Source organism: Amblyomma americanum, chromosome 3 (assembly GCF_052857255.1).
Source record: "Amblyomma americanum isolate KBUSLIRL-KWMA chromosome 3, ASM5285725v1, whole genome shotgun sequence".
Lineage (NCBI taxonomy): Eukaryota > Metazoa > Arthropoda > Arachnida > Ixodida > Ixodidae > Amblyomma > Amblyomma americanum.
The window spans coordinates 87357185-87384242 of NC_135499.1; the positions used below are offsets into that span (position 1 = coordinate 87357185).

At 44.6% G+C, this 27058-nt stretch overlaps 1 long non-coding RNA gene across 1 annotated transcript; it reads left to right on the forward strand.

Moving 5' to 3' along the window:
* Positions 1 to 1059: 1059 nt before the first annotated feature.
* LOC144123136 (uncharacterized) lies at positions 1060 to 25918 on the forward strand. The gene is made up of 4 exons (XR_013313016.1): positions 1060 to 1180; positions 13609 to 13711; positions 16888 to 16957; positions 25725 to 25918. It is a non-coding gene; the product is annotated as an uncharacterized LOC144123136 (long non-coding RNA).
* Positions 25919 to 27058: the final 1140 nt, after the last annotated feature.

Genomic DNA, 27058 nt, shown 5'->3' on the forward strand with positions numbered 1-27058 from the left:
TACTGTCCTAAGCAAGAGACTAGAATTAACTGAGGACCTAGACACTAGACTTAATATATCTGATTACTCTAAGAGATGGAGTATTACAGCAATAAAAGCACAGCTCGATCCTTACCGTCCACGAATTCCGTCGAGTAATGGCCCGACTCGTTTTTTTGGTGGACTTTATCAGCCATTGCAGCCAGGTAACAAGATTATCAAAACGTATGCACAGTCACATACAAACACTCATTTATCATCCACATTGCCAGTGGTTCAAGTGACCTGAGAGATCATATTTCACCATCAGTGGCCCCACAGGCTTGAAGTTAGCAATCGAGTTCATCACCCAAGCCATCTCACTTAGCGATATCTTCGCCATATTAGGCGCACCCCTCATGTAATGTCTCGGCTGGGGACCGCTGAGGCAGAATATTCACGCACCTATGTTCACCACCAAAAACGACCACAAAATGCTTTGCTGTCAAAATTTTTAGAGCCGTCAAAAAGGGTTGAACGTTGCGTTACACAACGAAATCCTTTTACATTTCATTGCTCATTCAAGAACAAGGATTGCAACGAATAAATTTACCATACTGAGAACACCACTGCAAATATTACGAGGTGTCTTCGAAGAACAGTCATACAAAAAAACAAAAATGGTGTGCGTCACCTGACACAAGCTCATCTTTCAACGCAACTGCCAGTTTTATGAACAGAGGGTAACATCAGAAACCAGCTTGGTAAATAGATATAAAGCGAAGAAAAATTTATTTGCACGATTCGGTTGCTTACTTAAAGTAAGGTGCTCCAAAATTTGTTTTGTGCCGTGACGCATTGTGCCCCTACGTATATATCACAAGAATGAAATCGTTTAGAAAAGAAAGAGTGCGTTTTGTTTTTTGCCTTTTTTATTGTATTTGAGCGCTGCCCTGATTTTTAAAGGAGCCATAAAATGATGTTCTTTTTTATGATTGATGTATAGCGGCAGCCAATAAAAGTGTAGCAGTTGTGTAAAGCCTCCTTAGAGCCAGCTTGTTTTCAGGCGCTAAGCGCAATCTATACGATGTGACTGAACTATTCTTCATTTTTGCCTTTATAAGGGAGGCAAGCCGTGCAAGTGCACACAGTCGGCCATTTCTCGTCGCAGTTCAATACAAATTGCTAGCTAGTCGTTGTACATTGTGCAGCGAAATATTTGGTAAGCTGCGCCAAGTTCTTGAGACTTATTCGAGGTTTAGTGCATTTGCGGCGGTACTTAACGAAATAGAAATTCCTTATTTTATTCGTGAATATCACATTTTATTTCACCACTTTGATGTAACTGATTTTTACTGCACACGCTAATTATGACGCGTCTCTTCACTACACGCCAATCTTTGTTCAGTGGAGGGTTCATTATAAATTTGTCGCCACCTGTATTTCATTAGAATGCGATTTTTCGCTACATGCGAGATCCCTTCCCTTTTTTAATCATAACGTATTGCAGCATTGCTGTTCGATAAAGTTAGGATGCCTTCTACAGAATAATGTATTCAGGGTGAACAGGAAGGTATGTGTTCCTCAAAAGAACAATTCCACGACCAAATTCTCGCACAGAAACCTTTCAATGACATGGAGCCTTGCCAAGCTAAAGCATTGCCCTGCCCCTGCCCTTCTCTATGCACTAATCTTGCTTACCTTTTCACATTAATATGTCTGCCTTTGGGTAATAAACAATGACTCAAGCACGAAAAATCTATCTCGACTGTAACGAACGCTTGCTTCTCCATCAGTACAATTAGAACCGACAGCCTCTTAGACTACCACCGGTGCAGCCGGATAATGTCCGGCACAATGAAATGGGTAGAAAATACAGCGCTGTACAAAACCATAGTTTCCTGCTTTAAGTCAACTTCATGTATTCATGCCCTCTTTCACCATACGCCTCTTTCACAAACGTTTAATACAACACCGGTGAAACTATAGCAGCTAAATTGAGATGATATTGTGTGCGAGTGAAACGCTGGCGTGAACTCGCTGGGCTCCGCACAATAAGTTTCGTAAAGTTTCATGGCAATAACAATGAGCTCTCTTATGGGGTCCTCGGCGAATGTTTTCAAAAAGTTAGCTTTTTCTGGTGGTGTTGATTCTGTTGTAGCTCCGCCTTAAGCGTATGACCCGAGAGTCTTACAGGATTGCTGCCCATGCAGGCGGAATTGGTCATTCTCTAATTCGCAGATCCCTGGCAATCCCCATGCCACTCCTGGCACCGTGAGTCAGCGGTTAAGAGGTGCGCCATTGCTCTGGCAAGATGCTGTTACAAACACAGCCACCTGCGGGGCTTGTGGGACACAGTTTGGTCTAAACTAGCAGCGTCTCGCGACCGATCATTGATTTGCCACCTCATGGCGGGTAGTTTTCTCACAGTCCTGTGAGTAGGCAGTCACCGGCCGCGGTGTTGTAGTTGTGATAACGGCACAGGGCTCGCACCGCGCCAAGGTTCACGTGCCGGTGCCGCACATGACGACTGTCACCATTTCCGCCTGCACTGATCTTTTTAATGAAAAAGCACTAACATTAGGTAATGCGCCCAGCCACTGGCGAGTTAGGTGGCTATGCCTTGTAAAGTTCACTTTTTGTAAATATTTTATGCAAAGTCTGCAGCGACATGCAATAGGATATGATCAAACTGCTGTTTTGTGCCTGACTGGCTTTAGTATGACAAGGGTTGTGTGACACCGGCGGACACTGATTGTTATGCGCTGTAACATTTCATAACATGCTGCTGGACGGCCGTACTTCTGGCGTTCTAATGCATTAAAAATTTCGTGAACTGCACCAAAATCTATCTCGCTGTAAATATTTCGGCAGTTTCCGGCAGGCTGTTTACGTAAAGAAACGTGTTCGTTTACTCGTGAGCTCATAAATACTAGCATTATGTTGGCAAGATGCTCCTAGCTGTACCTATTCATCTTTACGCTTTACGTTCTGAAATGTATTCTCGCCGGGAATCTGCTTTAAAACCAGGCCGCCAGTACATCACTAAGCTGCTCTTTTTAATCTACAGTGCTATCCCTACCGTTGCATTAGTGGCATACAGCTGAATAATTCCGTCTTGTTGCCGTTAGCTTAGGTTTCCAAGACTATGGTCCCTGGAGTTAGTAGCTATAAAATTATAAATAAAAATAGATGGAAAAGTTGTTACTTGCCGCGGCATGCATCCACTACCCATTGTTGGTGGGTGGATGTCATTAGCGCACCCACCGTTTCGGCCGACGGCGACGACGCCGCACGACTACGACGCGCAAGCCAGGGACGGGCGCCTAACACCTATCGCTGCAAAATACAGGTAGAGGAGAGGAAGACGCAACGGAAGGGGGATCTTTAGTATGAAATGATTGTGGTTGGGTGGTAATGTACATTATGTACAATTACAAGATGTTGCCTGGAGCACGGGCGCCTAACAACTATCGCTGCAAAAGACAGGTAAAGGAGGGGAAGACGCAAAGGAAGGGAAATCGTTAGTATGAAATGATTGTGGTTGGGTGGTAATGTACACTGTGTACAAATACAAGATGTTTCCTGGAGCACGCAAGCACGTTTGCGGCCGCAAGAAGACTTTGAGCACATCAAGGTTTGTAGATCGTTATATATTTAAGACTTCGTCACTTGGCTGTATTGCTTGATGTATACGTCTAGGATCGACAAAAGGAGTATTTGCCATTGAATAACAAGCATGGGAGCTGCTTATATGGAGGACGAAAGGAAATGAGCGATGGCGTAGACCTTTAGAGGCCCCAGATATTCGTCCTCATTTGATCTCATTCCACTTTTGTTTTTAAAGGAAAGTCAGAAACTAGAGAAGATAAACACACAAAGATCCAAAGTCTTGACTCCGAACATGTCTTACATATTACTTTTACTAGCCTTCCTTGCTTTTTTTTAGAGAAAATGATTGTTCAGTGTAGTGTTTTCGCCTGTTCAGAAATTTCAAGAACGCATCAATTTTGCTCACCTTTATCTCGTAAAAACTCGCCTGGAATTTAAGCAATTTTTCAATGCGGAGTTGTCTGATTGCGAGTTTTTACTGCTAACTGCTTTTGTTTTGCCACCTATTACTCCGCTTTTTTATTGGCTTCTCCCCCGCTGCCTTGTATGTTGCCTTGGCACAGGCCTTTAAGGGTTAAGCAAATGCATGACGACTACAAGAGAAATATACGTGTGTATTATGATACCAGAAAAGTATTGCGGGCATCCTCAGAGCGACGACTTAGCGTGCTTAGCCTTACCATAGGCACTACTTTGAAGCCAATGCTGTCCAATCGTTATCAAACTGTCATGTGACACACCCACGTGTTGAGGCTTGAGCGCAGCGGCGGCACTGAGGTAGGGTATCTGCCTTACGTGCAAGAGTACTGGGTGGGGGAGGGGGGAAATCACGGTGGTGCGCAATTCTTAACCGGATGAAGAAAAAGTCGGCTCGATGAAATTGCAAAGCGAGTTCTGTGGTGCAGTCTGATATCAGTGATCCCTCACAAGAACAGGATTAGGCCCCCTTGTTGCAGTACTACGCCACAACTTCCTATATGAATAAACCTATTAACCCTCTTCCCTGAATTGCCATCGGCTGCAGAGCAACCGCCCAAGGCGTCGGTCAAACTTGTGACGCGGAGGAGGGTGCTAAGAATCTCTGCCTCCGGATAGGCGTCCTTGGCAGCGTAACCTGGCAGTGTTTATCGCTAGAACCTTATGCATGAGGCTTGGCTAGCAGAGCTATCCTAAAGGTGGTCACGGCTGGCACAAAACATGATTAATTGGAGATGTGAGAGAGGCCGCTGTGTTGCATTTGCCGTAGTCAGGCTGATGAGAATGGTGACGAGGGTTCAAGATTTAACTTCCGTAAATGTGTCGTGTTCAGAAGTCGTGCCAGTCCCAGTAAGCATTATATGTTAAGCTACCAGATTAGTTTCTCCGCTCTAAGACGCTGCCATTCGTCACACATCCCGAGAGTTCATAACTGCTCCTTTTGGAGGTTCAAATTTGTCTTTGTGTTAGACAGTACTCTTTGAGAGTGACAGTACTCGCTTCCCTCGCTTAAAATTGCAAATGTGTAGAAGATCATTATGTATTGTCGTCCACAGTGGTGTTCGGGCTTCTATGAATCCTCATAAAGAACATGGGCTTCTATGAGAGCTTCCAGTTGAAATTGGAACTGTTTTTTAGTACCCAATATTCGCTATAAATCTTTCCATAACAGCGTGGTTACACGACGTACAACCACATAATGAAGGCGTATTCATAACCTTTACCGACAAAAATATGACAAAATTAAACATTCCTGGCTCACTGGAATAATGAGCGGCGCTTTTCTAGCTGAAGATCTGTGCCAGTTGTCGGGTATTTAAGAGCTTAAAGCCGACATACACCGCACGAGCCACATTGCAAATCTTGAGGGCAGGTTTTGTTTTCTGATTCTCCTGAAGTGCTGTACACGCGTTAAAAAATTGGTTCCATAGCTCCTCTCGGTCCACCATACCACAGAAATTGTTACCATGCGAGCTTCTTTTCTTTCCGGAAAAGTGTCGCGCAATAACGTGGTACTTCAAGTTTCTAAAGACTTCATAGGATGGCACAGGGGGACCGGATGCCGAAGTCCTTACGCGCTTGCCAGAGGTTGAGGATGGGGCTCCAACTGAGCACCATCTTCATAGTCATCATAGTTATATCATAGCTATGTAACATATCAGGCGCTTGATATCACTGGAAAAGTGCCACAGAAGGCTCAGACTCCTTTTTTCTACTCTTCGTATACTTCACTTCATCATAGTATGCCGGAGACTGACCACTGAGGACTACGTCTCTGATTTTCCTACCAAATAAACCCTGCTATTTCTCTCCAGGTGCAACTATATCTGAACACGAGCTCACTCTCCTATAGATATTTTATAAGGCGGTAGCCCCTAGCGAATTTAATGTCGCAGTATCTTTGCATAATTTATTTAGATCTTTGAAGAATACTCTTAAAGGCTGTCAGCCGCCTGTTCATCCGAGAGTTTTACGGGAGAGGCAAAAACTGAAACGTATAGAAATTCTGTTAGATGTGCAGCTGCTACACCAATACTAGAGGGAATCCTGACAATTTCCGTATGCAACTTCCGCTATAAAGATGGAAACCTTGAAATTTCGGGCCCAGCATTCCATCCACTGATTGGACTAGCAAAGTCTAAGCCTCATGACAGCTTCAATCGCAACACATTTTTTGTCAAAGAGAGTACTCTCATATATCGGGCAGGGTAAGCTGCTTTGAACAGCGTCACATGGGAACCTGCGCTTAGCTTCTTCCACCAAGAGAGTCAACAGAACCAGTAAAGATCGCGTTCCTTCCTTTCTTCACCTCGCTCTTTGGAGCTTCATGTTGATCTGGCGGAAGGCAGCCGGACTACTGATACACGCTGACGCACGGAAGGAAAGAGTAACTGGTTTTTATAATAACACTTTATAAATCATGCAGATAAGTGACTGAATCTCAGCTCAGCTACCAAGTCGGAGCAACCAATTAATGCTCAGCTACCGATGCTGGCACAATAGTGAAACGATGACCCCTCCTAAAGATTAAAGCAACCAGCAAGAACAAGCATGTTCAAGACTTGCATTGCCTTTTGTAACGTAAAGCTGCAGGCGTCGGGCTCGAACGCCACCGGATGCTACCCTCGGTGAGTCGGTAGTAGGAAACGAGGCAGCAATGTAAAAGAAAGAAAACACACTAACCCAGGTTTCCGGAACAAAGGCATATAGACGTACACAAAACAGAGAAAGAATAAAAAAGCGCGAAAGCGGAGAAAAAAATCCGAAGAAAGAAAAAAGGGTGACCATTAAAATCTAAGGTTCGGGGTTGTGGCGCTGCGAGCGGTCGGCGTGGTGCGGTTCGGAGCCCGCACGGAGGGTTGTTTCCATAGGTAGGCCTACGGCGCACGCGGTGGGTATCAATGACGCGGTGAGGACAAGCCGTTGCCTAAGGAATCAGCCGCCGCGTCCTTGTCAGGAAGCCCTTAGAAGCGGGTCGGCCGAAGACCGGCCGCGGAGGAAGTGATGAATGCTCGAAGGCTCCTTGGACGGCGGGAGCAGCCGAAGCTGGCAACAGCGGCGCCTGGGCCTGGAAACGCAGGCCTGTGACGGTGGGCGGTCCTGGTCTGGCAATCTGGAAAGCTGGGGCGAGCTCCAGGTGTGAAACTGCAAGATGCCAGCAGGCATAGAAAGCCGTCCATTGCTGTCTGTTCTCGCTGTTATGCGCAGCACGATGATGATGATGGTGATGTTCTGAGGCCTAATGCTCCTTGTGTTCGCCGGCATCGTCCTCTGTTTCGCACCGGCTCTTGCCGGCTGAGGAAACCGGCGGCCGACGTTATATACAGACTGTAAATGTGGTCTTCGCGAAACAAATGAGTTGCTAGTGAGCCCCCGTTTTTTTCCATTTTTCTGTCTTTCCCGTATTCCTCATTTTTGTGTTCTTTCTACTCGTCAGACATGGAAAACTTGACCCATGTTGCCTTCAATCTAAAAGCCGTTACCAATGCCACATGCGGATTATAAAATATTTTGGAGAGCGGAACAAGGCGCCAGTGTTACATAGGATGGGTTAAAATGTTTCTTTTAACTCGGAGGCCCAATTCATAACATGAAACATTTAGAATAAAATTTTAAAGCGCCAAGGTCAGACGCATATTATGCCGATGAAAACGCGCACATTCAGCAACATTTGTAGTCCCCGTGTCGAAATCCACTTTTATTCTTAAAGGTCGAGAGCCCGCTATGAAGTTGTATCGCAGCTGGTGCGCAGTTTGCCTCAGTCGTATATGATGCATGGCGTTCCGCTTCGCAGTCTGTCGTCATAAGCTCGTAGTCGGCAGTTGAGCAAATATCTAGGAAAGGTTTTTCACTATTTCTGACAGCCGCTGTTCTCTACTTGTAGGTGAGCGGTGCGAAGTGGTGATGAAAATGTGAGAACTGCCTTATACTAGGATATCAATTTTAAATGCGGAGCAACCATGGAATACTGTAAAATAGTGTTATGGAAATTTTCAAGGTAATGACTCATTCGTTCAATGTGTAGAAAAATCCTTTTTTTTTTAATTTGTCCATCGCTCACATCAAGTGTTCAAGTCTGGCGTGGAAAATTGAAGAACTTTTTTGGTAATCGAAAAAACGTGGAAAGCAGAAAAAGGCAAGCCTAGCCTGATGAGATCTGCGGCCTTATTTACAGATTGCTATAGTGGAATTCTATACTATATAAAAAACTGCTTTCATAAAAACTTCCCGTTGTCATATTCGGTAGTAGAGAAATTCAAGATACGCGTCCTGCAGTCCTGCGTGTAAGGCGTTTGACACGTACAAGCACCTCATCTCTCCTCAGAATTTTACACTTTAGTTGAGGAGTTCTGTGTTGATGGCTTGTTGCAGGGGTGAGTTTCAAGGAAAACTTTAACTCAGTAAGTTTCCTTGAACTTGCAGAATTTAAATAAACGTATAAAACTGAGTGAGAACCAGTGCAGCGTTTGGTTGACGTAATACTTTCCAATAAGGCACCAGAAATGTGCACGCCATGGCGTCATTCTAGGTAAAGCAAAAAGGGTTTTCTTGACAACCGTAGGCATAAAATGTAGTGTTGCGGCTGACTACCATATGCGCACTCAAACACGTAAACAATGTTTAAATGACCTAATATGAATAATTAAAATGCGACTTTGAATTTGGAAGCTCCACAGGCTTCAGGTGCTCAGGCTGGCCCATTTAAAACAACAGCTGTTGATTACTCGATGCTGTCGCTTTTATCAGCGCACCATTCCTTCACATAGGCTTTACTGCGACCTAAAAAGCGACAGGAAGGGATTGGGGATAAAATATATTACCAAAAATACTGAAATGTACAACGACAGAGCCAAACTAACAGACATTGTTTAATATAGCACGGAGCATTTTTCTGCACGTGTGGAAGGTTTGCAGAAACGGCCGTTAGCGCGAATAAAGGGTAGCTGGTTGTTGCTTAGTGGTACTGCGCCTGCACGAAAAATCATAGACGACCAAGCGCTGGCGTCTTTTTATGAAGCAATACTTTTCAACTCTGAGATGATTGGCTTCCTCTCTTGAACTAATCACACATTTACAAAATTTGGCAATGCATTCTTAAGGGCGCAGGCTAGGATAACACTGAACAAGAAATTGATCGGTGGATTCTTGCCAGACTACAGTGCCAAACGTTCTAAAAAACTAGCCAGTCACTGCCTGCTTTTCCGGCTTCAGTTGACACTAAACATGTCGTATTTCAATAAGAAGGGGTTGCGGGCTGGCTCGATTGCTTTGGAGATTCGGCACACTGCCACTTATGCTTTTTAAATTGTGTTGTAAGCAAAAATAAGAACTTTCGAAACTCAGCTGCGACTCAAACAACTCGTAGGCAAAGCTAAAACTGTAACCGGTATGTTTCTTTGAATTCTTCCACGTGTTTTTTCTGGGCTTTTCTTCTTGCGTAAGAAGCGAGCGATTTCTTCGTTACTGGGCGGGCATTTCGATCCTTTCCTTGATTGAAAAAAACATGATTGAAACGTGCGACTTAAAAAAAAAACACGTGTAATGCTGTTATGGGCCCAATATGTTGACATGCCGGCTACCGAAGCCTGATTTGTCAAAAGTTACATTCTACAGTCCCTGGCACAGGATGCCCTGACTAAACCAAGGTGCTCAATGAGCCGCTGTATGGAAATACGGTCTCAGATAAGCTCTGCGCTCAGTTAATATAATTTTCTTGGGACTAACTCAAAGCAAAAACAATAATAGCCTACACGGGCGACCTAATAAGCAAAGAGGACCTTTATCCATGTAATACTGGAGTGCGCATCATAGAGTTCGTCCTTGAGACTTCGCATCTTAACTGCCACCTAGTTTACTAATCACATGATGGTAGCGTGGCCCTTGTTAACTTCGTGAAGGTATTCTGGATATTTAGATATACTAGATCTAGGTCTAGATAGATATCTAGATAGATTCTAGATAGACATCGTGATATGCCTAAACAAGCTGGAGCGTCGTCGTCGATAGTACTTTTCTTAGACGTACAACTGATTACAAAGGAGCTAATGGAAAGAAAGAAAACAAGCAACATCGTCATTCGAACTGAGCACGTGCCTGGAAGCTATTACACAGAGTTTTGCCGTAAATGTTGTTCTAGCTGGGAACTGAGGTAAACATGCTATTTTTCCTTGGACACCAAATACCTTCTAAAGTCCTTTCTCTTTACAGTTGGGCGATTGTAACTGAAACCACACGGGGCGATCATAATCATCATCAGCCTGACACGCCCACTGCAGAGAAAAGGCCTCTCCTATGTCTCTCCAATTAATCCTATACTTTGGCAGCTGCGGCCACCGTATCCCCGGAAACTTCTTAATCTCATCCGCCCACCTAGCTTTTTACCGCCTCGACTTCACTATACTTCTCTCGGAATCCACTCCGTTGCCCTTGAGGACCAGCGGTTATCTTGCTATCGCATTACAAGCCCTGCCCAAGCCCATTTCTTCCTCTTGATTTCGACTAGGATGTCATTAACACGCGTCTGTTCCCTCACACACTTTGCCCTCTTCCGGTCTCTTAATGTTACACCTATCATTTTTCTTTCCATAGCTCGCTATGTGGTCCTTAACTTAAGGTCAACCCTTTTCGCTGGCCTCCGTTCTTGTGCCCCGTAGGTCAGTAGCGGTATGAAGACAGCTGTTGTACACTTTTCTCTCGAGGGATATTGGTAACCTGCTATTCATGATCTGAGAGAACCTGCAAATGCATTCTACTCCGTTCTTATACTTCTACTTATTTCCCTCTCACGATCCCGCCCAGCGCCCACCACTTGTCTTAAGTAGACTTGTTTTCTCACCACCTGCAGCACCTCGCTACCAATTCTGAGCTGTGTTCCATTGAAAAACTGTTTAACATTACTTTGGCTTTGTGCATGCTAAATTAAGAACTACTTTACTGCTCTGCCCGTAACACTCATTTAACATGCTTTGCAGGCAATCTCCTGAGTAAGTTAACATGCCAATGTGATCAGCGAATCGTAAATTGCTTAGGTATTATCCTTTAGCTCTTATACCCAACTGTTCCCAATAAAGGCCTCGGAACAGCTCCTGTAAGCTGGCGGTCAATAGCAATGGCGTGATAGTGTCTTCCTGCCTTAAATCTCTTGCTTATCAGAATTTTATTGCCGACTTTATGAAGGACTTTGGTAGTAGTGCAGTCGTTATAAGTATCTTCCAGTCTTTTGACATAAGACTCTTCTACACTCTGATTCTGCAACGCCTGTATGGTTGCTGAGGTTCAGAGAGTCAAATTTGTTCTCGTAATCTACGAAGACATTATATTGGGGTCGGTTATATTCTGCACATTTTTCGATAACCTGATTGATAGTGTGAATATCGTCTGTTATCTTTTAGGAAAGCCTGCCTGGTAATTTGGTTTATTTATGTCTAATGTTTTCCTGATTCTATTTGCGATCACCTTTGGAAATACCTTCCGGGCAACCGGCAGTAAGCTGGTCGCTCTGTAATTTTTCTACGCGGTGTAGAAAAGTTCTTAGTAACAGCTTGTTCCGCACCGAGATGTAAAGATACTGCACTAAAATGATACATGCCTGAGGAGCAGTTTTGTCTTGACGGGTTTTGTTTGAAAAGAACACAAAAATATGCCAGTTTAGGAAAATACAAGTCTGCTGATATTTGTTACAAAAATTACTCTATGTCAAATAGCAGAAGAAACATTATGAAACCAAATGAAGCAAATAAAATCACCTACATACCGCAGCGATGGAACCTCAGTTTGAGCAAGCGCCTTGTGTGGGTGGGTCAACCCCAATGCTGCCGGGTATCTGCTGGTATTACACTGGGTACAAGCCTTCCCGTAGTCTAATGCTCGGCTACTTTGGGAGTGAAATGCTTGTCAATGGGTCTTTCACCCAACTTGAGTACACGAGAACACCTTGTACAGTGGCGCTTTTTCGCCACAGGTGTCCTTGCGTCTTAATATTCTTCACCGTCTTCATCATAAAACAGATCTAACTGTTTGAACTTGCGCTAATTATGATTCTCGCAGACATTGAAAACAGTTTTAGATCGTTTCGCTTCATTTGTTTAGAAGTCCCTAGCCAGGACATCAGATTAAAACTTACTTAAATTTGATCCTCCCATTCTCGGGCCGCAGTCATAAGTTTTCTCAAATTAATCTAAAGATATTTGAATAATGTTTCTAGTTCGTAATGCTATTATCACCATCTTTAAAAAATAATATATAATGGCTTTCAATGTTGATGAAAGTTTGCAGCTATCAATAATGTATGAACACATTATCACACACATTAAATATTTTTAAAGATGATTTTTGTTCCAGCAAAAGAAAACTGTGCAGTAATTTACGAAAACCGTCCACGGTGCTGAGAAAACTAAAAAAAACGTAAAAAGTAATATTTTATCACAAACACACGCCATTCTAACACACAAAGAACAACCCCAACACAAAGAACAATGTAAGCTGAAATAAGGGGATTTGTTTACTTCAAAGCAGAAGGGTTTCCTATTACAAAATATTAGGGCTAAGGATGTTGTACGGACTATTGAAAGGGAACAAATCACGACTTTCTTGCTGTTTATATGACGAATGCTTTTTCTGCGTACTTCTTGAAGATGAAGCGTGCACAATGAGAAAATCTATTTTTCTGCCATGAACTGCAAAACCCGACGGGGACATAGGGGACGCTTTAATCTGGTGTAAGCAAAATTGTCTTCTTGCTCTTTGGCAGGAGTATGACAACAGCCAATGAAGGATCTGCGAAACTGCTTCTTCGGCAGACTTTTAACAAAATGTATTGGGATATCTGAAAATTATTGTTCTGCGCTGTTTTTAAGCGGTTTTTCTAGACGGGGAGGCACTGCTGGTTCTTTCGTGATCAAACCTCGGTGTACGGTTCTCGCACGCCGTCTTTCAATCGTCTTAAAGGTGGAACACAGGTTAGCTAAGAAGCAGCATATTTTTGCTTATTGAACAGGCTTCAATACTTTTGTATTGGCTCTCCAGGGCATAGAATCTCTTCCCATATTTTTCAGTAACATTAAATGATGTCCCAAGTCTGAATATATTTTTTTGTCTGTCTCTGTTGTCCGTGCTCTTCTATAATCTTGACTATTTCTATCGCTAGCGTTGAGCGCTGCTTGCTTCGTGAATGCTGGCGTCCTGCGGGTTTAGTTATTGGTAGTCTTCAGCTCGCGTTCGAAAGGCTATCTGCAGTGGAAGCAAATGTCCCCTTCGGTGGTTCTCAGAAGAAGGTACCCGTGTCCTAATTGTCGTACTCAAATTATACGACAATTTTGAGTGTCGCAGTGTCCCATAGGCGACATTTTGTGCCTGTGAAATATATCTTATAAGGCATGCGTCAAACGGTTGACCAAAAACATTGCTTTGCTTCAAAATAGCTATGCTAGCCTGAATTTATTTTACCTACGTAAAAAGAAATTGAGCTTTGTGCTGGTGTGTTTAAGCATTTTCATTATTCATGCTATTTTCATCTGTTGATTAACGCACTGACTTCACGCTCTTTGTTCATATTGTTTTCAGATTGAAGGCGGTAGCGAAGGATACAAAACTCTTCAGGATTCAAAATGTTGATTTCTGAAAAGAAATTTTTTATTTTAATTTGCTGCATCGTGTTCCTGCAGGGGTGAGTGCGCTTTAAGTACTTTCTCTAAATGACGCCTTCAGTCGGCGAGTCGACAGTATTGCCTGTTAGACACTCTTCAGGAACTGTATTTAGCTAGAACGCCTGATGGTCCAAGTCTGTCAACTGTTGCTCCTAAATCGAGACTACAAAGCTCCCGTCACATCAGTAATGAAAGACCGCATAGTTGCTGACAGAGAAGACATGTCGAATTCATTTCATCATTACTTTTTCAGCGCCACGCAAGCACTACGCTGTTCCGTCGACGCGCCAGCAGGTTGCGCTTTCGAAATGCCAGCTTTCCCTGAGTTTGTCATCCCTACAATTGAAACCGAGGTCAAAAGAATTTTTAGGAACATGAAGTGTAGTCCTGCTGAGGACATCTAGAGTTGACTTCATATAATAAATACCCTTTACCGCGAACGACCAAATTTTTGGATAGACATTCTATTCTCTCCGAATAACACTCTGGCTTTATACCTAAAAAATGTTCAGAAACAGCGCTGAATAAGCAAAAAGTTTAAAAGTAATGTCTTTGAGAAGAAATACTTTCTCTGTGACTTTTATGTTGATTTTTCAAAGACAATTCACATACTTTACCGTTAGCTAATGTTACAGGAATTGTAACATTTCTGATTTATAAGAGTCACTTCACCCCTGCTAGAAGCAAACATATCGCATCGAAAACAAATTTTTGCTCACAATCACAGCTCATCGAGAGTAAAGGCGCTCCTATCAGGTGTACCCCAGGACGCCATATTGGGGCCTTCATTATTCCTTGCATAACGCAACGATGAATTCTCAGCCTCTCCTTTTATTGATCTAGCAGGTTTTGGTGATCATTTGACAGGAGTCCTCTCGGGTAGCTCAGGAAACGAAACATTTTCACGAACCACCCAGCTGCTATAATACCTATTCCAATGGTCAAGTAATAGCTCTGATAAGGTGAATTTTACAAAGGCAAAACATTGGGGAAGCAGCTTTAAAGAGAGGCCGGGTGGGTAGCAGACACGCGAAGCCAGGTGAGAGAGCCGGGCAGAAAACTGTCAATAGAGTGGGTGGTATGGAAGCGAATTTTTAGACGTCCCTGCTTGCGTGACATTAACGAGCGAGCGAGGTGACGGCACTTCCCGGCGTGCTTGGAAGCTGCCTAAATGGTGGTGCACTCAGGTTTATGAGGCTGGTAAGGAAGCACTTTTTTAAATTTTATTTATTCAATCCTCCCAGCTGCCTTTTGGTGGCCAGGGTAGGAGTGGGGATGCAATTGCACAGTTCATTGTCAATAACAAACAACGAAAAAAAGAAAAAAGGCCGACAGGCAGGCAGCAACATTTCTGTGGAACAGCTCATATGATAGACGAGCAACAAACACTTTAAATTAAAATCCAAAAGAAAACGCGAAAGGGCAATACTCCAGAATCGAACCAAATATCCTAACTTCTTCCTACCAAATCGAACCAAATACCCTAAGTTCTTACTCCAGAAAGCTAGCCCAGCTGCATATTCACTCTCCTGCTTACTTCTCAAAAAGCAAACAACTGGTCCCGTTTCATTGCTGTGCTGGGCAGTTTCCTCATGCCGAATGACCAATTTAAACGTATGAAGCACTTTTTTAAATTTTATTTATTCAATCCTCCCAGCTGCCTTTTGGTGGCCAGGGTAGGAGTGGGGATGCAATTGCACAGTTCATTGTCAATAACAAACAACGAAAAAAGGAAAAAAGGCCGACAGGCAGGCAGCAACATTTCTGTGGAACAGCTCATATGATAGACGAGCAACAAACACTTTAAATTAAAATCCAAAAGAAAACGCGAAAGGGCAATACTCCAGAATCGAACCAAATATCCTAACTTCTTCCTACCAAATCGAACCAAATACCCTAAGTTCTTACTCCAGAAAGCTAGCCCCGCTGCATATTCACTCTCCTGCTTACTTCTCAAAAAGCAAACAACTGGTCCCGTTTCATTGCCGTGCTGGGCAGTTTCCTCATGCCGAATGACCAATTTAACCGTATCCACTCTGACATGGGGCGATAAGCAATTACACTAATGTCCAGGTTTGCTGCTCCCACGCATAGACTGCTTTATCTTGGGGGCGAAAGGCTTTCCTCCTAATTTTGCTACGGCCGAAGCCATCCGCCCCTAAACTCCTTCCACTATAGTTGGCCGTTTCCGCAGCCTCCCACTGTCATCTACGCCGCGAAGATTCAACTGACGCTCACGCACCGCTGGTACGCTCAAAGAGTAGAGCTTTGGATTTTATTACGTCAATATTCTATAACTACGGTCTGTTGCGATATCTAGACGCTGAAGGAGCCGCCGCGGTGGCTTAGTGGTTACGGCGCTCGGCTGCTGGCCCGAAAGACACGGGTTCGATCCCGGCCGAGGCTGTCGAATTTTGATGGAGGCGAAACTCTAGAGGCCCATGTACTGTGCGATGTCAGTGCACGTTAAAGAACCCCAAGTGGTCGAAATCTCCGGAGCCATTCACTACGGCGTGTCTCAAAGCCTGAGTCGCTTTGGGACGTTAAACCCCCATAAACCAAACCAAACCAAACTAGACACTGAAGGTCGAACAAGGGTGCATATCTTGTTTCCTTCCCCTACGCCTTCATGTGAGATACACCAGAAGCAAGTCAGTCGCAGTGCCCAACCATAAATTCGATGCTCAGAAGAGTTTCTAAAAAATATGGCATGCACTCCAACAACCTCTCCACAGCTTAAATCGCCTGGCTTGAACTCGTTTGGAGATGCGGTGTAAAGTTAATCCCTGCCTGTCAACAGCTCCGACAAGTTCCAACTTCCCTACACAAGCAAGGCGCCCGCAGCGCTCAGTTTCGAATGTTCTATTTGAAGGGTTCAGCAGAGGTAGCTGCTGTTGTCGCAAAGGAAACTAGTGCGCACCGCCGGTGGGAAACTAGTGCAGCAAAGCATCATGCGATTTAGAGTTCGAACGGCTTTATACTTTCCCTGGTGGCTTCACTTGTCTCACACTCCTGACTCGCAGCATCAAAAATTGTTCCGCTGGTTTGACTAATCATTGAGCGGGGAGCAAGATGAAGCGTTCACCAGTGCTGGATGCCCGATATAGAAGACGAGCTAGTGGCGTCTTTCAGTGTCTCCTGGAGATGAGAAATAAAGTGCGCTATAAAAGTTTTTTTCAAATTTCTTCCTTTCTAGTGCTACAGCCAGTGGACCAGGCTGTCCTGACCCACCACAAAAAAACGATAAGTACCCATGTGTCGGACAGGTGAGTGTCTTCTTCATTCCTGGCATATTTCCAAGCGTAATAAGTCTACTAGGTACCTGCGCAAACAAAATCAAGTTAACATCTTATTATGCACCTTTATCACTTGTCTCACGTAAGATCAGGCCTTTAATGTACCTTTCCTGGAGAATAGAACTTCGGTGCCCTCTTTTCACGCACTGTAATGCTACAGTAACGCATCCCCGTGAGAAAAGCTACTTTGGAGCGTCAGGCGCCACAGATATTCACACGAATGCACATAACATTTGATAGCGAAAGATAATGGGTGGGCCGCGGGTTTTGGAAATCGGCACAGTGCAGAGCGCAGTATAACTGTGCTCGTGTTTATGGTCAATCCGTTAAGAGAATATGTGCGCGGTGGGCTGGAACACTTGCTTCAATTGCAGAAGTAAACGCTCACAAATAAAGAAGAAATTCTAGCGTAAAGAAAATTTTCATCATTGCGCAAAGCCAGCGTTGGTTGTAAGAGGGCAATAAGTTTAGTTGCCGAAGTATTCACGCATGAACTACCTTGTATCCTGCTTACTTCAAGGTACTATGTTCCCCGAAGTTTATGGAGCGCACATCCACAGCTGTCAAACTGAGTGTGAGCATAAATCATGCGATCATAACAAAAGCCTGCAATTTTTTCGCACAGACGGGAAGCCATACTTCATTGCTTTCGTTTAGCAACTAGACGAACTGCACTATAATGTGCGACAGATAGAGGCCCCAGCGGCACGAAGACAAGAAATATGATCGCGACCTATTTCAACTAATTATAGTTCATCTACGCGTTATTTACTTGGGTAATTTACTCTCCATTAGCCAAACGCCAACAAATTTTCTTAGTGAGTTGGTTATCTCTGCTATATGCCGCACGTTCTTAACTCCAGCACAGTTTTCGATGAAAAACATGCTCATCACATATTGGTGACAATAAATGTGGAATTTGTTTTTGAAGCTGAAAGCTCCAATAGGCAAGCTTTTCTAGCACTCAGCTGGGCCGCCAGTTTGACACTTGAACCGCGCAGTAATAGAAGGAAAAGGAAATGAATGTTAGTTTTAAGGAAAGAAAAACGCCTTTCTTACATATCTCGGTGGCCGCCCGAACTGCTCCGTAAACGAATTAAAATGGAGGTTTGAGCGTCGTTCGGAACAGGATTTGGTTCCATATCTCCGAATACAACGAGCAATAATACAGTCCTAAATATCACCAAAGCTATTTTAGATATAAGCTGATTAGTGTGAGCGCCTTTTATGTCGTTTCGGAGGAAGCAAGATGTTTAACAAATAAAAAATGCCTATACTACTGTGTGAGTGTCAGTGTGGCTATATATGGAAACCGCTAGTCGCTCGACCACGAACGTAGCCAGGGAAATGCAGCTTTTCGCTTTCAACCGGGGTTAAGCAGAGATAAACCACCAGCAATATTTTCAAACAGCACTAATTTTTGGATTTTCATGCGAGTAAGCCTCAGTTTTCTCACAAGACCAATAGATGGTGGGGACATTTAAAAGGCGTGATGCCACAGCGTTAGTGTGTTAATGCCAATATATGCGGATTCGGTTAATCTCTACTTTACCTTTATAGATCCCTGGGAATATTCATAACAGTCGTCGTGCAGTATCGGAGTGGTTAAGCGATGCGCCACTTCCTTGCAATGGCTGGCGCTGCTAACAGTGGGGCTTGTGCGACTATGGTTGCTCTTCCCGAGCAAACTCTCGCGAGAAATGAATAATTTACCTATCAGCTGCCCCGGTGAGCTGTAAGCTCCCAACTCAGTGGGCAGGTTGCGGCGACAGCACAGGTCACGTGACCTGATTGGACCCCCTGCCGCCTATGTGGGCCACCTAGGTTGCCTACCTGGGTTGCTTATCTGGGGATTTTTCGTGCGCTTTTCGTTGATGGTCAACGACACCGACAATGTCGTCGACATTTCAGCGACACGGGCTTCTTAACGCTATCGCGTTAGAATTGGATGTGTCGTACGGAATACGAGAGAGGTTGGACAGTTTTAGTTCCACGTACGTAACGGCTTTGCGTACCCAGATCGGTACGCAACGGGCCTGCTGTGAGTTTTAAAAACCTGCATGAGATCCAGAAGCTTGCGAGCTATTTTGCATACTTAGAGAGCCCCACGCAAGCTTTCTCGAGACATCGAATAATTGAGAGCGCTCAATGCAAGAGGCAAACCAAGCCCGCTTACAGCATGGGTATGGGCTCTCCACGCCTTAGTTTTTTTTTTCTAAAAACCAAGGGGCATAAGGATGTCCAACTGCTTCGAGGACATGTGAAGTGCAGTGCGATGGAGAAAAATAAGGCATCAGTAGGCTCAGGGGCCAAACAACCGACGGCTGAAAAGACCGCGGCACATGAGATCGCCTCACCAACGGAGGCGTATTTGGAGGGAGCCTCGGCACTACTTCCGTCTTTGGGACACAATGAAAGCTGATTACGATTACAAGAGGCACTTCGACGCATTGCGAAACTAACAAATGTACCAACAACAATACATTGTTTGGTGAGCTAAAGCAGCCCCGCTGGATCGGCTTAAATATTCATCTTGGGTAGTACTGGCTACAGCAGTGATCATACTTGACTGTATACAACGTGGAAAAGCATGCGCGAGCAATAGCTTAGTGCAATACGGCCATACATCTACTTTTAGTTTGCGTATCGCACGTGAAACCAAAAGTGGTCAAGACGACATGCGTAGTAGTAGTAGTAGAACACATTTATTTTAAAAAGGTAGGATAGAGAGGCGAAAATACAGATATTGGGCGGAGTCCTTATTTCAGGACCCCAATGTCCACCGCAGTTGCTCTTGCTTGGAATATCAGCTTTCGCTGCGTCGCCAAGTCAGAGCGGAGCAGGGCAGACTCCCACTGTTCCTCGGAGTGATATTTGTCTAGTTCGGGGGGCTTGGGACCGGAGCAGCTCCATGTTACATGATATGTTGTTGGAATTCCGCCACACCAGGGGCAGATGCTGTCATATCTGTCGGGGAAGATGATGTGGTACTTGTGTAGGTTAGGAAAGTTGTTCGTCTGTAGTTGTCGCCATTCTCTCGCCTCTGCCGCCGTTAGCTTACGGTGTGGTGGGGGATAGACTTGTCTTTGTGTTCGGAGAAGGAGCAGGCGCTCGCCGTACGTAGAGGGCAGAGGGGTGAGGTCGGGGAGGTTAGTCGCTCGGTTAGTATATCCTCGAGCTAGACTGTCCGCGGCCTCGTTTCCCTCGAGCCCCTCGTGCCCAGGAGTCCAAGTGATTTGGTGCTTGCATGTGCAATTTTGAACTTGTGGGGTAGTCAGAATGGGAGCGACGGAGTGTGGAAGTCTGCCAGAGAGGAAGAGGCGACACGCGGACTGGGAGTCGGTGATAATTTTTAACTCATTTCCCGTAGCATCGCCGTGCTGGATTGCGAGGGAAATTGCAGCAGTTTCTGCTACTGTGGGAGAGCAGTTTCGTAGGGAGGCGCTGGCGATTTCCTTGAAATTGGTGTCCTAGACGACCGCCACCACGTTTGTTGAATCGGGGTACATGGCTGCATCGACGTATACAGCATTTTGTGCCTGTCGATGTGTGCGGCGCAGATAGTCCACTCGCACCTTTCGTCGTCCCTTTTGTGAGTCCGAGTGCATGTTCTTCGGGAGTGGAGCTACATACACGCGAGTTCGCAGAGTTGAGGGTAGGTCTCAGTTGTCCTGGACGGCGCGTATGTCAGCCAGGGAACCCACTTTTTCCAAGATTGCGCGTCCAGCTTTGGTGGTGCGGAGGCGTTCCTTTTGCGATGCTAAGACGGCTTCTCGAATCTCTACTATTGTGTTGGTCGGTCCCAGGTCCTCGAGGTGGCAGTTGGCCGTGTACATCGGGAGGCCTAACGCATATTTGTAGGCGGTACGGAGGATGGCATCTGCTTTGTCTCGCTCATTCCCCAGAAGTGGTAGGAATGGGAGACCGTATGACAGGCGGCTCATAACTAGAGCCTGTATCAGTCGAATTGTATCCTCCTCTCTCATGCCTTTTCGGTCGCGGGTGATGCGCCGAATCCTGCGGGAGATCTGGAGGGCAGTTGTCCGGAGACGCTGTAACGTGTGGTTGGCTTTCCTGTCGCTCTGAAGCCAAAGGCCCAGGATGCGGATAAGAGGGACTTCCTTTATTCTCGTGCCTTCGGGGTAAACCTCGATGTCGCCGGGAGATTTGTAGGCATAGCCCTGAATGCGGATAATTTCGGATTTGTCGGGTGCGCAGCGGAGGCCGCAATTAGCTGCTTGTCTTTCTGCGCAATTGACTGCCTCTTGTAGGGTGTTTTCTTTGTCGGCAAGGGAACCCCAGGTGGACCAGATGGTAATATAATCAGCATAGATAGTATAGCCGATGCCTTCAATAGCCTCGAGTGCTTTTGCCATGCCGATCATAGCTATATTGAAGAGGAGAGGAGAGATGATAGAGCCTTGGGGAGTGCCTTTGTTGGGTGTCTGCTCTGTGCCGGAGCGGACATCTCCCATGCCAATCGTGGCCGTGCGGTTGCTGAGAAAGTTTTTGATGTAGTTGAAGGTCTTGGGTCCGCAATCGAGGGCGTTGAGCTCTTTCAAGATGGCGTCGTGAGAAACGTTGTCAAAAGCGCCTTTCAGATCAAGTGACGACATGCGTGTAGGGCATACATATTTCTCGCGTTTGGGTGCGTGAAATCTCTACGTGCGAGTGAACTAAATCTGTCTATTCCGTGCAAGGCTGCAGAAAGGCTTGCCAAGTGATTGAAGTCTTTATTTAAAAAAAATGCTCGGAATACTTAAGCTCCGCGTTAAGGGTATGATGTGATAGCGTTAATGAATGCATGCCCTTACATGCCAAATTGCTGATTCTGGTTATTAGACTCATAGATCCCTGGTAGGCCTCATTCCGGTACTGTCGCAGTAGTGCATCGTTTAAGCGATGTGCCACTGCCGTGAAATGGGAGGTACTTGCATCGGTGGGGCTTCTACAAAAAAGATTGGTGTTCCCTAGAAGCCCCTAGCGAACAATGAATAATTTCACCGACATTTACCATGGTGGGCAGCTTGCTCACGATCCGAGGTGCAGGTAAGTAAGAAGCCAGAAGGTTAAGAGACCTATGTGGTCACCTGCCATCTAGTTTGCTTTCCTCGAAATTTTCCTCCGGATTCTTCGCTCACGGTTAACGACTAACACGTCGGCAATGAACGCTGTCGACAACACTTTTTTTGCCGTGACACGGGTTGCTTGAAGCCGTGCCCTTAAAAGAAAGTCAGCAGGAACCCATTGCTGGTACTATTGATCGGTATTAAAATAAAAAGTTTAGAGAAGTTTCAGTTTCTAGTGTGGCCCGTATATCATCACTCAGAAATGGACAATTCAGCCTTGAAATAATTGCCCACCCCAAACTCAAATCGCGTTCTCCTGTCCAGAATATACAATATTTGCACGAAGTAACAGCAGGTATACTTACCAAATTGTAACCACAGAAATGTAAAATCACGGCTGAACCTCGAAAGAGATCGACGGCCTGCGCTACTCCGTATATGTGTGCTGAACTGAAACATAAATGTATTATATATAATATGCCGCTGCTATATTCGTAAACAATGTTTGGTAATAAATATTTGAGAAAAGACGACGCGTCTCAACGTGCAGCATCTATTTTCTCAGAACCGCCTCGCATGACGGGTGCATTCTCTGCATATTATATGTACACGACAGAGTAAGCCTGGTGGTATGGGCACAGAAATGAATGCGAGGACAGGAAAGTGATATTTATTTTTGATCGTTAGCTCTAATGGTCGCGTTTCGAGCCTCCGAGTTATGCTTATTCCACGGATAGGATACAAGGTGGCGGCCTCCATAGCAACGAGTAAGTATCCCAGTGGTTTATGGTAGCCGAGGTGTTTGCATCATGGTATCAAATAATAACAGACAGAATCGTGTTGCCGTTCACGACAACTCGAAACTAAACTATGTCAATCCGGTTTGTATCTCACTGTCTGGCAAGCGTCAAAGTCGGGGCACTAAGTCCTGATGCTCGTGCAAAATTTATGGGCCAACCGTTTGTCGCAGAATGTTGCGGATGGTGTCCTACGACTCAGCGTTTCGTGCAGCATAACCGGACTAAATACTTTAGAGGCTAACTCGCGTCAAGGATTCGAACTGGTGACCTATACACCACCCGTGCCACGTTTTTATGAATCTTCCTAGGAACATTAAGGCTCACCCATTTGTCGCAGAGTATGTGGGGTGGTGGCATACGATTTGGCGTTTCGTGCAGCATAGACTTACTAATAAATTAAAGTCTAGCTCGCGGCAGGGATTCGGACCGGCGACCTATGCAAGGTGTGTTAACGCTCGATATTCTAGCGCTGCGTCTACGTCGGCTCTTTTTTTTCGTGGGACGTTAAGTGACGCAAGCAGGGTTTCATATATAATACTAACAGGGGTCGCAGTAAAAAGTGATGTGTATTCAAAAAGCATGGGAAGCAACAATTACCCCAACGCATTTTGTTAAATAAATGCATGCTGGCACCCTGTGCTAGCGCCTCTCGCCATTGATGTCTTAAAACCAAGCGGAGGATGTTGCGAGTCCGCATAGGTATGCCAGAAAATGCACTCCTACATTCGAAATGTAGGGCCTCGAGATAAGAAAATATTTACTTTTAGAATAACTACAACTCCGGTGATAAAAATGCCCAATTAACACTTTCAAGCTAGACCTCGACTGTATGACCTAGAAATCAAACCTCAAAACGTATGCATGTTGTTTCAGTAGTACGAAATTAGAAAAAGAAATTAGCTCGTCTCTTTGGGTCCAGAGGTTATATACAGTAGACTAGGGTACAGTTATACAGTTTACATAGAAAAAAAACAACAGCAGCGGAAGGAGTGCAACTAACACTGAAATATGACTTCAGCTTTTCGATATGCAGCGTTTTTAACAGTCAATGCGAGCTCTACACATAAGCTGTACCAGGCCACGATGGCGATGAGAGGCTTGAATAGCGAAACAAATCGGTGAAGAGAAAGAGTTTTAATTTGATGGCATAACAGTGGCAATATTGTTACGGGAAAATACTATTTACATTTATTTACAAGCGTTGGGGGTTAGAATAAAGAGTTCATAGCAGGGAACACCAACACGAACAGGGAGCTGCATTAACCTCCACGTCACGTCTTCGTTCGTCCTGTCACGCGAGATTCCACTTCGGCTTCTACTGCCACTTGATCGTAACAATATATGGTGAGCAGAGCGCAGAGCTGCTTTTCGAGAGCATACTGAACTATATAGTATAGTCCATGAAAAAAGAGAGGCGTGCATACCCAAGCAGCACAGGTGATCGGCCGAATATTGGAAACGAATGGTTTCACTCTGGTCCTTTGTAGGACCTGCCTTTGCCAATACGAATCTAATATCGTCCCTAATAGCTGTGCTACTGAGGAAACCTCTTTGGTCTTAAAAGGAAGGTTGATATAGGCTTGTCACCATAGTTAGATATTTAATCATTTGCTGCAGATGTTGATCATGTGTTATAACTGCTTCAAAGGAATTCCACAAGCTATACTGACGCGGATTGTGGGTTATGGGCGTGTACTGAAATCGAGACATAAAATGTGAAGTGTATCTGAGAAGAACTTCTTTCCATATTAGCTATTGCAGGCTACATTTGAGGAAGAATATATTTTAAGACCCATGTTCGTAATCCGTTTAATATCAACATACCGTGTTAAGAGAGCGACATGCACTCCTAAATATTTAATCGGTCATACATGTTCAGTTTTGAGGCCTGGATCTAGGTTGTCATCAGGAAAAATGTGTTGATTCCTAGTAAACGCGGAATTCATACGCTACTTCCATAAGCTGCGTAAATGAACCCAAATATCCGTTTATTGCTTATCAGTCTGCTTGACAGACGGACTGTCCCATTGATTTAAGAACGTCTGCACCCCGCTATGCAAAACACACACTTTTTTGCGTTGCTCGGCTGGAGATGCACTAGCTGACAAAATTAAGGGAGTGGCTTCCTTCCCTACAGCATTCCATCGTACCAGCAGTCTTCTTAGTCGCGAAGTTAGTGATTACTCGTTGAAGCGGAAACAAGATGGAAAAATTTGAAACAAATGTGCTCCAAAGAGTGCAGTGCATTGCCGGTGAACGGCAACACTGGTCTCGTTATGGATGTTTCACAGGAAAGCATACAATGATTGACCGTTAAAGCCTCAAAGAACGATGCCGAGATTTCGGCAATTCCTAGCACATGCGAAGTTACCTCTGTTATAAACTGCATTGATTCCGCATAATTGCTTTCCTAAAACTAGATTTACACTCCTATTTCTTGGTTTTGGTGGCAAAGAGAGGCTAGAGATGAGTAAAATCTGATGTGCCACAAGGATGAACAGCAAGTGATCTGTTTATTTCAAACACACGCCGCCTGGTGCCTTACTTTATCTGACCGAAAGCTGGGCAGCTTGAGAGAGAAATGCTTGTGTTATACGATGGTCCGAAATCCTGTGGAGTAGAAGGGTAGCAAAGTTGCACCACCAGTTTCCACGCCACGCCAGAACTGTGGCGACGAGGAGAAAGCATCGCCTCACTTTGAATGAAGGTGGATATTTGGGCATGTTCGGAATTTCGTTTTTAAACGAAAAAGTGCTGGACCTAATATGATGCTAGAGTAGTTTTTTTGCTCCATAAATAAGGCATGTGGTACCAAGAAATTCATCTCTAAAACGTTCTCGACATTCATGTACACTTTTTCTAACGCAGGTCTGCCCATATGACCGCTTCTGCGAGTCGCCATGTCGGTGCGCCGATTGGAATTTTTACGGTTGTTATGGCATCTGTCGTCTGCCTTTAGACCCAGGGAAATAACGTCGCTTCTACGTTCGGTAGACCCCAAGATTCCGACTTGAAACCTTTTTTAAACCTTATACATTAAAAACATTTATTGCTGTTTGTCCTGTAATATTCACCTCTCTTTACAATATTGTTCAAGACTTCGTACATAAAGAGTTTTACCGATGTTTTCGCTTTGCACCGGAATATTAAAGCTATTTCAGGCCGCTACAACTGTGGCAGCAACAGATCGCCTGCTGTTACAGTTACAAGGGTAAGTAAAAACTTATGTTTTTCTAGTCATAAGAACCATAACAGCAACCGAGACCATCGCTAACCAAATTATGCTTGTCCGGTTATTTTTTGCGGGTTGGATCCTCTTTTCATCCTGCTGCAACCTACGAAGTTACTTTTAGGGGTAAGAAATTTTGAAAATTTTAAAATAAAAATTTGAAATTTGACTGTTTATTGAACGGACATCAGTGATCTGTAGAAACAGAGCCCGTGCACTTATATACGTAATTGATAAATCGATAAAAAGTAGTTTTTGGAATTATTTTGCGGAGCTTAGAAGAGAAACAGGCACCAAGTCGGGCTAATGGCCTGTTTTCAGCCGGCTCCGGCTGATTCTTCACATGCACTCCTTTAATAGCAGAGCGAAAATTCCCCTTCATGTTATCGTTTATTGCTGGCGAAAGCTGTGCCTGTACCGCTGACTAAGATGCATGCATCTGGCCCACGTAAGTACTACCAGTGTGATGGCTACCAGCACGTTAAGTGTAGAGCGCATGTCAGTCGCCGAAGCGGGACACGCAAGCCGACACCAAGGCATCTGCACTTAAAATGAGCAAAGATATCTTCGCTGTGTTTACTTACGCTCTTTTGTATCAACTAGCCGACCGGAGGCAAAGATAGGTTGATTTCAAGAAATCAAAATTATTTCCAAATTTTCTACGCAAGTATTTCTTATTTTGTCAAGAACTGATTGGCGAAAAACTTGCTTTGCTCCACAAACAGCGATTAGCTCTTTTACGAGCGTTTATAATGGAAGCGTGCCGCTGCGGGTCAAGGAGAAAGGAGCCGCGAACAGAACATCAAAGCACAAACGCGGACACGATTAAGCTTAATCTGGTGTGCTGGGAGTGATTGAACTTGTTCACGTTCAGGTGCTTATGCCTTTTTCGTTTTATCGTGGCGAAAAACAAGTAGCAACCAAAACTTAAAGATGAAATTTCGAGTTCTCTTACGCCTCTTTGGCTTTAAAC